General features: G+C 36.1%; 1 protein-coding gene across 1 annotated transcript in view; it reads left to right on the top strand.

Annotated features, from left to right (window-relative positions):
* Ephrin (ephrin) overlaps positions 1 to 13,299 on the top strand; it is a 69,965-nt gene that overhangs the window by 847 nt on the left and 55,819 nt on the right. The window lies entirely within an intron of this gene.

Here is a 13,299-nt window from a genome sequence, read left to right as displayed (position 1 = left end):
ATAATAATGAATTCGGAGAACGTCCAGGTAGCTTTTTGTCCTGGTGGTCGGGGTGAAACTGAAAGTGTTGAATATCACGGCGCTCTTGAATTTCGTTCGAGGATGTCTTTTTCCTTCCACTCGTCGATCCACTAAAAAATGTCATTACTCGACAACATTGTCACTGATGACGACAAAAACGTTTTGTCAAGTGCTCATTTAATAATAAAGCGCGAAATCCACTTAGACATTCAAGTTTTTCTTGTTCGCAGGCGCGACTCTGCATAATTTCGCATTTAAACCTAACCAAATTTAATCCAGTCGATGTGGGTTATTCGATTCGATTTTCAACCTAGAAATCGCACGCCAACATCTATATTCGATCCCTTATAGACTAAATGTTATTTAAATTTCTCGATCTGTCTGTTTCGATGCCTCCAGTCACTCTTTCTCCGCAGTATCGAGATGGATTTTTCTTAATTTATACCGAACCAGAATCAAATTTGACATTTAACCCTGAATTTACATAAATTCGTTACGGAAATGTATCATTTTCACAAATTATAACCTCACCGTTTTACAATTTTGCATTAAATAAACACCGAAAACCCAATTCGCTGCCGGCTTTTTCTTATAATCACCACTCAACCCAACCCTATTCCATGCAAATTATTCATTTCGCTAATTCTAGACGCCGTTCCACCGCAACATTTTTTTAATGAAAGTTTTTGCGGTATTTCGAAATCGCCACTTTTCTGTTGCTCAACTTACCAATCTATCTGCGCAACGCCAACAATAACAATAATAATAATTGATCTATTTTGAGACACATTCGCCGTTATTGTTTGTTGATTTAGGCGATTTTAATGTTCTTCTCATATCTGAAGAAGTAATTTTAGATAATCCAAATGTTTATACCGTCACTAATGGACATTTTATAGGACCACTCCCGCGATTTTTGTCACAAAAATGAATATAATCTTTATGTTATTTTCGATCGGTTTATTAGCAACCATAAAATACTCTGACAGATAATGGTTCTTCCATTCATTGCAACAAAAATCGAGGTGACTCTACAATTTGGCAACTTTTTGCATGCCGTTAAATACATCATCCCGAAAGGACGTTACTTTTAGATTTCGAAAGCCATAACTTTTTATCCGTCAATCATAAATATGTAATAATTATTCTGTTTTATGCAAGATTCACATCGACATTTTACGCGATCGGAAAACCTCATTTTTTATTAACAACATTAACTGCTATCATCTCAAACTACAAATTACACGATCGAACATTCTACTATTGATTTAATTGATCAAAATCGAACTACAAATGTTACGTCCCCACTTGATGACCTTTAAATACCAATTAATTAATTTTTCATCTAATTATCTATTTTAAGCGTCCGTTTTAAAACGGTCCCCCTCAATTAATAGTACATATCTTTTTAATAGATAATAACGTAGTAAATATAATTTCAACGGCGAGGGGGACTTACTTACCTTTACTACATACTTCAAAGAAATCCCTAATTTTTCCGACTTCATTAAACCGTAAAAATCTGCACATTGTTTATAATTATAACTTCATCATTTTACAACACCAATCGTATATCAAGCATCAACGACCGGTGAAATTATGTTTGTGTTTAATCATACGTCAATAAATTAGTTGAATTAGGTAATTTTTGTTAACAGTCTAGACGATAACAGAATCACAAACATCAACGCATTTAATACTGGAACAATGTATAATTAAGGTAATAAACCATGTTACAGGTTGTTATAAGAAAAAAGTCTGACGTCATAAAGACAAGCGTTGGTTCTAAACTTTGATTATTAGCGCACAAAACTTGACTACGAGGAAATGTTTATTAATGACTTTGAGAATTATTTATCGAGCAGAGAGACAGACAGACACGACTTGGATCTAGGAGTATTTCAGTAATTTTGTGAAATTGTCTGTTTTGAAAAAATTGCGTATGTGGTAGAGTTGAAGTTATTTATATCGTTGGAAATTTCAGTTTTCCGATGGTGTAAATAGGTAGATAATCTCATAATTTAGCGATGAAACATCGATTTTAAATTATGAAGTGCCGATTCGTCAAATTATTCACCAGGCCGGCAGGTCGAACAGTCATGCTTAGGAGATGTGGGTTAAAACAGAGTTCGTGAGTTAGCTTTCTCCACCAACAGCTCCGTTATCGACTCCAGAACATTGTCGATATCTGATCAATTGATGTCAAGAATTTCATCATTTATTTGAATATACATACTTTCAAATCGGTGCGCAAGTGTTCCTGAAGGTAATAAAACCGCGAATCTCTTCTGCCTTAAATTCATCGTCAATTTTGCACTTTCCCTCTTCATTCTCAGCTCATTGTTTAAAATAAAGGAATTTAAGATATTCCAGGTAAAATTCTTCCATTAAAATACAATTTCTGGATTTCCGAATATTTCGAATGAACGGAAGCGGACGGATAATTCTATTAAATTTTCGTTTATTATTCGGATAAATAAGAGCAGCGCGGACTATAAAATTTACTCTACTAAAATTTCGAATCCGGTGGCGAACCACAATAAATTCCCAAAATTATCAAATTAGGATTATTACACAGGGAGAGTGATTCTCAATGACATTTTCGACGAACGAAAACCCGACGTGGAGCGTTCAGTATTTGCAAAAGACCGAATTTACCTCATAATTAAAACGAAATTACTACCTGATGGCACCAGGAATTAGACCAAATGAAAGACAAAATCCCTGGAATCTGCCAACAACAATCTGAAAAACAGTCATTCAACCGACGTGGGGTATTAGCAGGTGTTTCGATTGAAAGCTTGAATTTAATAAAAATCCTCACAAAGGGTTGTTTGTTTGAATTTGGTCAATTTGGATCGCACCGTTGCAATGCTGCTGCGTACGTGAAATTATATGTACCTACGCATATTTTTTAAATACAGCGGCGGTATTTATTACAGGCGCAGTTGTTAAATGCAAAATGTGAGATATGTGAAGCTTATGTTATTAGAGTTCTTTGTTCGTGTTTGCGTCTGCGGCCTTACGGACCCTCTAGATATGTATTTCTATAGTTATGACGAGTTGCAAGCGGTCCCTTTCAATGGAAACAACTTTCCACCTCCTCATGATTAATGGCGTATTAATTATCTTCAACAGTTTGTAATATTGAATAAAATTTGACCGCAATGGTCGGAGAACAAACGTTTCCAGTGCGCATTGTTCCCAATCGTTTTACCTTCTTCGAAATTTATTGCATTTTGTTGATAACAATGTTGACGTACAAAATATGATTCCTTTTATTATCCGTAATGCGAGCTTTGTCGACTTCGAACGGTACAAAATCAATTTCGTTACTTTTAAAAGCGACTAGTTTTTAAGCAAACAAATCCGATTCACGTAAAAATCGATTTGAATCTCGTTCGGCTCGGAAATCTAACATAATTAAGTAATGGCTTTTTGAATTCTTTGTCATCCGCGATTATACCTCTGTGTTCGGCACGTTTGAATTTGAAGAGTTTCGCGTTTGATAGGAAACGGTGTTTTTGAAACGATTCTGTCGCCATTTGTGTATCGATGATAGCAGGGAACAGCAAATGGCGCAGTAAGTAACTCTTCAACCTTTGCAACGAGTGTTAGCTTCCGCCCTTATGTTTACTGACCATCCACTGTCGTCCATTTGACCTTTGCAATGCGAAAAAGTCAAAGGTAGTCGGTTGTAAATATGCTGTATCAATATGTATTATTTCGGTTGAAAATATCAGACGTCTCCAATTAATTCGTAAAGTTCGGAAGAGTGAAGTGCACAAATTGAGCGAAATCCTCTACGGAACGGGACGAAATCGGTTGTTAGAGAAATGATTTTAATTGTTAAACATTCGTCGAGTAGTCCGTACGTACGACGATGCCATTAATATGATAGAGGCTTGTTTGCAAATCAGCTTTTGAGCTTAAATCGACTCACGATGATGCTTCGGGGAACAGACGTCTAAAAGATGACGTGACCAGATTCAAGCTTCTTCCACTTTTCGAGATACTCACACAAATACGAACAAAGCCAATTCGCTCGTAAAATTGGTCCTAATTTACATAGGGCATGCACTACCAATCGAATTAATTTGTTATCGTTCCGTACGGGAAAGTATTAAACTCGTCACCGGATCGGACAAAACGTCGGTTTACGAATCGAACGAGCCGTGTGATTCGCATTGATTCGGCATAAGCGACCCGCAGGGCAAGTTCTTTGCCAAATCCGGAACATCACCGGAATAATAGAGTTTAATTTCTCATTACGAGTGAAGAAAATCGGGTTGGAACTTCGCGCTGCGACCGAACAGGCCATTTGTAATTCGGCCGGATCGGATTCGCTGTCGAGGTATTTTGATCAACTGAGTAAACAATGAGGCTGTAACTTACTGAGAAAACTGCAAGAAATTCTTGTTTGTTTTCAGATTCCGACGGCCGACAATTCGGAGAGACAATGACGATTTTCATCCACAAATATTTTCCTCCGCGGCGAAGAAGTGTCGAAATTATGTTTGACTTTCACATTGCCGCCTTTCCAAATATTTAAGTTTATGTCGGGCCTCAATTTTTCCTTTAAAATCAATACGTCACCGCCAAATTTTGCTAATTTAACAAGTCGATAACCGTAACACTTCGCCACCGCTTAATAAAATCAATTTCAAAAATAACGTCGTCACTTCATCTCTCTCAACACCCCCCAAGTATTTAATGTTTTTATCGTTTTATTTAACCATTTTTCATCCAATTTGCATCATCGCTCGTCGAAATACAATAACCATTTTTATATTACAGCTTACACCGACTACTCAATAAATTACATTTCATTTGCACTCATGAATAAAAGAACCTGTTAAATATACATTCTGACTTACTTAAAACTTTCCAATCCATTTAACTTTGCTAAATGTCCAACAAATATCGATTATTGTCGAATTTTCGCCACTTTTACATTATCGAAAATTTTAAATGAAGGCCCCACTTAAATGCGACGTCAAAAACACGAATTCTACGTACTGTTAAAGTGCTAGCGTGCATTTCGTGAGATAAATCAAAGATAATAGCGTAGAAAATGCTCAGTCACTGTTGTAGTGTATATAACTCTTTTTCTTTAGCCAAGATCGACGTTGAAAAAAAATTGTTGAAATAACACACACTCCATAATAAAGTGTCTTGCACAATGTAGTAAGTTTGTAAATTTACGCTTCCACCACAAAGTGGAAACGAATCTAAGTGTAGAACTTTAGTTTCGTCTTGACTCTTAAAACAATTGGAACAGTACTTGAACGATATTTTACTGGGGAATCAGACAAACAAACACAAAACTGAGTGAGCACTACTGCTCTACGAAATAGTTTATAAAACATCAATTAGTTAGAGCTAGCTACACCGCCTTCCTAAACGTTGCTTTCAATTTCGCATTATTAATTTAGACGACGACTGAAACAGTTTGCTTCTAATTGAACTAAAATGAGTCATAGACTACTTCGGTACTTCTAATATTTTTATAATGGAAAGAGCGAATTTATAATCGGATCTACCGTTAATGGTGACTGTTCTCTCGTTTATTATTTAGAGCTGTAAAATCTAGAAAGCGCTTCCTCTGATGCATAAAGCATTTCACAATATTTTGCTCTCTGCAAAGAAGTTAATATCGACTGGCGTCGATGCAGTTTCATAGTGAGCAGAATGGCAAAGAAGAGTTCCATTTCATGACGACTTTTTCAGAGGAAATTTGTACAAGAGATATGTTACAGTCAGTAGACACACACGTAGAGTGAGCGTCTATTTTAAAAGGAAGCGATACTATGGTAATTATATCGGAGACATGTGGAAGTAATTTAATTGAGAATTATAATTACTCACCTTTAGTTCTTTGAAGTGGCAGTAACGATGGGACCAAGCTTTCTGTTTTCGAGACTAATCTGGAAGTGCAGGTTTGATCGTTTCGTTAGAGAATAGAGAATAAAAAAATCTTTTGGTATCGGAAGGGAGAGCGACTGATGGTGTGCATTATTCGACCGGCATTAATTATGAAATTCCAAATGACTCGGTTGAGGAATCAAATATTGACCAGTTCTACATTATCGACTGGAGTGTGTCAGCTTGAACAAGTTATTTATTTACGGCGACTCTGGCATTTGTATTATACTAGAAATAGCGCCACTATCATACTGGAAGTAAAAGAGACTAACAATGTAGAATTTGGGCCAGTTTGCCGTTGCGTGCTTTTAATCTTGGAGGTAGTATGTCTAACAATGTTCCGCGATAAAACTTTTCGTATCGTGATTGAACATTATAATAATTATGTCGGCCATTATTTATTATGCCGTTTTTATGCAATGCCCCTTCAGTTTAATGTGTTAAACATGATAATTTCATTTTAACTAATTCGATTATGCAGAAGTGGAGTTGAATATCACTTTCTCATAATTTGAGGAGCGAGGTTAGGGTTGAAAGTTAAAATAATGGGAACGGGAGTAGTAACTCTAACTCGAGTCAATTTCCTCAAACACGAACGGTTAAAAAGCAATCCCTTTTATTAAATCGTATAAGTAATCTTTTCCCCTCGCTATCTGGTTCAGCGTTTACGTCCAGGTCGTCGCTTTCTCGATTTGGGTATGGTGTTGATGTGGTGGCGGAGTAAATGCAAATCCCCAGGTGCGATTGATTCTGGATTATAGATGAGGCTCTTGAAGGGGAGTTCGCGTGGCCAGTGTGCGTGTAAAAGAGGCAATAGTATCAACTAACGGGATGTTTTAAACCCCACAATCCAGCGGAAGCCCCGATAGTACAAGCCTAAACCCTCCTCAACCTCAGATTACAACTACATCATCCGCATCATTCACCCTAGGAACAGACGACGAAGATAGCCTCTTCGTCCGTTTATTAATTTTACAACACCACCCACCCAACTCGATACTCCAATTATCACAGACTCACTCTCAGAAGCGGAATTTCTACACATTGTTGCAACTTTTGTTCAACCATGTTGGTTCTTTTGCTCGTATTGAGGAGCGCTATCGTGAAATGGCCGACAATAACTCATGTTATAATCTCAAATTTATGAATCATTTTGAAGTCACGAATGCTGGATGCCCGACTGGGACCGCTCTTGTACCGCTCGAACTAACTACACGACCCTTTAGATTATGTATTTAAATTTTGTACATCTTTTCTTTGATTATTGGTATTTATGACTTTACTCCTTTATATCACCACATAAAAGAAAAAATATTACCGCTACATTGCTTCATACCGACATTCTCAAATCGATGGCCAACTAAATTATTACCAAATATTAATATCTTAAATTATTACACCATTCCTCACAAGACAGTAAACATCGTCTGCAGGACCGGCATTACCCAAATGGGATTTCAGGAACTAATTCTCCACCTGAAATGAGTGAAATGTTTACTTCCTTCCTTCCTATTATCTCCACTACTTCGACATTGCCAAATTCAGCCGTCCCAACATAAGAAAATATTTTTTCCTATTAATCAAAATTAGAAATCCGCGTTGCCCTTTCGATTCGTGTTGTGTCGATAAACACCAATCAGTTGGTTTGACTAATGAACGTACATATTGATTCGTAGACGTCACATTTTTTGACCAAACCAAACAACACATCACGGTCCAATTTCAATTCTGTTCACGACAAGTGGAAATTATCAACTACTATTTATCTCAACGTTGCCAGTGTGAAACGATACAGTATTCTATTATTGTTCTAATTACTAGTTGAATTGAATTCACCTGAACTAATTTGAGGATGTCGTTTTGGTGGTTGAATCTTGGAACGCACGCTAACCTGACGCCATTTTCTTTTTTTTTTTTTAATTCTACTCTCGAGTACAAATATCAAATGATTCCAGTCGCTCAGCCGAATTCAATTTGTAAAGCTGCTCGTGTCTTTATCTGATAACAATCAGGAAATTAATAAATGTGATAATTTGAACTACACTTCACAAAATCTAATAATCTCACTTTCAATATTCGACGTGCAAATGTTTGTGTTTGGATTTATGCAAACAACCAGTCTGACCTCATACTAGATATTAATTTGAATTCGAACCAATTGTGGTATGTCGTAGCCGGATAAATTCTTTGCATACACCCACAAGAAAAAGTTGAGCCGTGTGTACTTTATAGTGTGTGCTGGCACTTTCTAAAATCTGAGCGCTGGCAAATATTTAGTTTCCTCGTGGTATGAGCCAATCAAAGCATCACCTAATAAGGTAATCCACGTATTTAGAGACCAAAGCGAAATTACGTTGCTATTTCCTTGTTGTTTTGTCGATTTGTTAAACGCATTAACCGTACGAAGTTGTAACGTGGTTGCCCAAAATGAGAAATTGTAATATGACTGCTTTTGTACGAGAGCCAAGTGTTTTGTGTTCGATTGCCCTTTGTGTGAATGTAAGGTAACAGGAGGATCAAAAAGAAAGCAAACACGGATCGGCCTTCTGTTAATATTTATTGAGGTGTGATAGAATGTGGTGGTGTGCAGGAGGGAGCAAGTTTTTGGAAACGAGATTGTTCGTGCCTGTATGCTTTGCATGTTATAATTATTGTAGTTTCTAAATAGTGTTTATGGTTGGTGGCCTCCATTATTTATCCTCGAGTAGATAGTGTGGCTCGAAGATGTATGACAAGCCCTGTACTTTCCGGCATGTAACGAGTAAACAGAACTGTTTATTGCAATCAATATTTCAAACAGGTTGGAGAAGAATATCTAACAATGCATCGAGTAGCCTGTCATTACAGACGTTTATTAATAATCGGGCTCCGTAAATTAATAATTATAGTTAAGTAGTATTGATTTTACGTTGTTCGTTATTGACAATGGGCAAATGATGCAACGTAATGAGGGTCAGGCCGAAGAATGTCGTGTCGTTCCTTAAAAACAATCCTTTCAATAATGGCCATTCGCATAAATCTTTCAATACCACAATGCCAGATAGAGTTGCTTTATGATCGCACGAAAATCGACGAATAACGATCTTTTGCAGAACTAAACTCGAGTGTATCCGCCGGAATAATTTCGTCGTTTCGTTTCGTTTCTTGACTTCATTATTCTTTTCGATATTTTCCTGTCAGATTTCGTGCCGTTTTTAAGTGATTTTTCTGCTCTGTGCCATTTTCAAACTACGCTAGTCTATCTCGACACAACTTCAACATCCAACGCTAAGTATTTCTGCAAGAGCAACCAAAAAAAAAGATCTATTGTGACTTGGTAAATTCTTTCAATGAATGTTCTTTAATACACTCCAATCATTACCACCCATTGGACGTTCGATCTTTTTTCTTTGCACATTTCCCGCAGCTCCGCATACATTTGAATTTGTTGAAATCTGTTTGTGATCGCCTAATTATTGCCGATGAATGGGGCTATTAGTGTGTAATACATTTATCACTTGCACTCCTGACGTCGAACTGTGAAGTTGATGGTTCGGGATTCAATATGTGTAATTAATAAGGTGCATACCTATTCTAATCTTAATTCCTACAAGATATATTGCCACAGAACAATAAAATGAATAAAAAGTGTTGTATTTTTTTTTCGAGTGTAATTAAAGTGTATTATAAGTATCGGGACGAGGTAAAAAAAATCTTCTAACTCATTATAATTATTGTTGTGGCAAGAATAAGGCATCTACATTATCAAATATAATTACTACTAATTGTATTGCCACTCAGCAAGATATTTTATTCTCTCAGTTGGAACCCGAACGTGAGTTCTATTTATAATAATACTTTTGTATTCGTGTTGATTGATACTAACATATCATTACTGACATATGGTGTACGAATTATTCTTACTAATGAAATTCGTCGTGAAAAAAAGTATCACGTAAATAGCATTTTTTTATGAAAACGTGCCGGTTAGAATGATCGTCTTCCGATGAATGAATTTTGTGATTATTCGTTTCGATTGGATTTTATTAATCGTTCGATTTTCTAATGAAACGATTCGATTTCTGTTGTGTCCATCGGCGGGTCCATCCGAGACGACCTCATCTGGTTTTTATCGTGCGACACTCGTCTTGGAGCTGTAAGCTGGTTGTTGTAAACATTTCACACGAGCTCCGTGATGTTGAAACAAAGGGGTCGGTGTGAAAACCAAACAGAAATTCTGACACTTGTCTGTAAACAGGGAGTCCGGTCTCCTCGAAATATGAATACTCGATCTATCCAGAAATTCGTAGAATTGCAAGTAGGAACACGACGCGAGCCGCTAACAACACGAACGACACGGCTAAACATGACGACGTGAGATCGGCCTTATTTCCGATTTTCTGAGCTCGCTACTATTACCATACAATGGAATCGAACTGGAACTACGATTCACATCAAATCGTCTGCATTAGAATACGAATTATTTTGAATAGCTCATAAATAAATCAGACCGTCAAAAAATCTGTTGTTACACAAAAGAAAGAAACCGAAACATCGGCAAAAGCCAGTCGAAAACGACATTTTTGATGGTCGCCCGACACCGCCAACCTTCGCGCCTCCAGACTTTGATATCTTCAGCCGTTGCCGTTCAACATCATAAACAACACATTCTCGGACGAAAATAACACCAATTGTTTACTAATTAGCGTTTTATTCCTATTTCAAAATTACACCACCGAAATACTGGACACGATCGAACCACACCGACTCTTTTGTCGACATCACGTACCAGGACCTATCATTAGGTGCATTTTTTTAACGTCCATCTTTAAATATGTTATATTACGTGTTCGGAAGAAAAAGATGATCGCGGCTTGTTCCAACTAGTAGGCGTAGTAAATTTCATTTGTAAAACATAGAAAACGACCGAATTTTTTTACTACAAACTTGTTTCTGATAAATACGGAAAATTCCTAGACTGTCACTCTTTCAATTTACACCTGTATGCAGGTGGCCGGAATGAAGCAACAGAACGACGATCACTTATTAACAGCTAATATTATTCACACCAGCACGGTAGTATTTTTTACCCGTTTATTCCCTTTTTCCTAATTTGCACTTTCCGGAATAATTCGATTTCAGGTTTAGATGATTTATGAGAAATTTCTTGATTCTTAACTTATCATTATGATTTCCTTGAATATCCAAATTATTTGTCAATTAAATGTTTTCAAAACGTTTTATTTGCATTTTTTCATACATAGGTGCCCCAAAATTCGTCGAACAACTTAGCAGTACGTTGTTAATCTTCTTTTTTGTAGAAGATATGGACCTTTTTGTTATATGTACTAAATGTGGCAACATTTATAAATACATATTCGATTTATCCCAATAATCTACAAAAATGTACGTATGTATTTTTTTTTTATTCATGGAAATATGATGTTGCCATATGTTATTTGAGGTAAAACCGACATAAAATCACTTGTTGGAAATGCTGGAAATAATGAAGTAAATAATTGGAATCGTGATCACAATCATTCAGAATTAATACCACTGCCAGTAAAAAAACAAATACAATAGTCCAAATTTTTTTTAATATGTAAAATAAATGAGATCAAAGCTGCACTTTTTGAGCCCCTATATCTTCATAAATAATTTATTTATTATTTTTCTCATAATTTTATACCATGAATTGACATTGCTTCATTGAGTTTTTCCTCGAATTTTAGGGCACTTGTATATACAGAGTGTTATGGAAGTCCAGGTAATAAATTTAATCACCATCTTAAAAACAAACACTTTTTACATATTGATCTTTTTTTAATCGAATTTTTTTCTAACCCCTAATTTGACACTTCGTTCATGGGATTAATATCAACTGAAAGGAAAGAGAGTGAAAATGTTTTTGTTTTGTTTTCAGTCGAATATTTTAATCGAGTAATCTTTTCCGTGCTTCGTTATCAATAGATTTGTAAACACATGAACGGTTAGGTATGGATTTTTTAAGAGTTCAATTTATATTTAATTTTAATTCTGTTTTGAAGAATTTGCAGAAAAAATTAATGTTTATTTTAACGAGTCCTATTGGTGGTTAAATTTATTACGTGGACTTCCATAACACCCAGTATAGATGCATTTACAGGTGTCTCAAAATTCGCGAATTCTGAATTCAGAGCGTGGTAGGGAAGGAACCAGTGGGGCTCGAAAAAATTCGCTCTTACTGAAGAAGATACATATAAGCACTTTAATTTTGTTCAATACATAGCAGCCTTCATATCCACAGTGACAAAATACAAGTCTAGCTACGTTCCCGTTCCATTTTTAAGAAAAATGACAAAAATTTAAGATTTTTTTACTCCAAAGTAAAACTATTCTTCAAAAAATTGTTTTACTTTATTATTTTCCACAATCATCTAGACCATAAATAACAATAAACACTGAACTTTTGAGCCTGTATTTGAAGAAAACGCCCTTCAAGGAGTGCACCTTCAGACCAATGTATCTTTGTGGGGGGAGTCCCGTTTTTTTTAATTTCCATATTTGGACTACTGAAGTGATCCCCTACAACGCTCTGAATTCGGAATTCGCGAATTTTGAGACACTCTGTATGTATACAGTGCTTTCCAAGAAGTTCCCACAACATATAGTTCTCCCAGAGCTGCAGCGATTTTATGGCAGGGCAATAGTAATTATTACGCCTGTTGAGATGCCGATAAGCGACATAAACAGACCCCTGTCAATCATCATTTTAGTTCTATACCTGTCAGTTTACAGGGTAGTGCTTGGACGAATTTACGATTAGGGGTTGTACTTGCGGTTTAAACCTATTGTCGGTGTTGTTAACGTTTATACAAATGGTACCCTGGCATAAAATCGCTGCACTGTGGGAGAACTATACGACAATTTTTATTCATGGATATAGCAAAAAAAAATGTGTACGACATTCGTCGTTGCTTGTCTAAAGCTTAGTTATCAGTTATCACGTGACTTTCGGTGTACCTGACATTTGACATTAAAAAGAATCCGGAAATGACGTTTATGTTAATTGCACTTATCGAAAGAATTATCGCGAGCAGTTGGTATATGTATAATGAGATTTAATGCCTATATTCAAAATTTTCAGAATACAATTTGAAAGAAAATTGCACCAAAGTACAATTATTTCGAAAATTAGCTTAGAAAAATTCTTGCAATAAAACTTATTCCGCGTTTAAGACTTTTATAGCTCAGATTTGTTCTCTGGTACACTTTCTACGCGGTCAATTGTTTTGGAATTTCGGTGGTTTTTTTTTTTGTTCTACGTATAGATATAGAACAAACTTTTTTTATAACTTTTTTCGGTACATGCAACACAAACCGCAAATTTGCCGT

The sequence above is a fragment of the Tenebrio molitor genome, chromosome X, assembly GCF_963966145.1.
Source record: "Tenebrio molitor chromosome X, icTenMoli1.1, whole genome shotgun sequence".
Lineage (NCBI taxonomy): Eukaryota > Metazoa > Arthropoda > Insecta > Coleoptera > Tenebrionidae > Tenebrio > Tenebrio molitor.
This window is presented reverse-complemented; position numbering and strand designations above follow the sequence as displayed.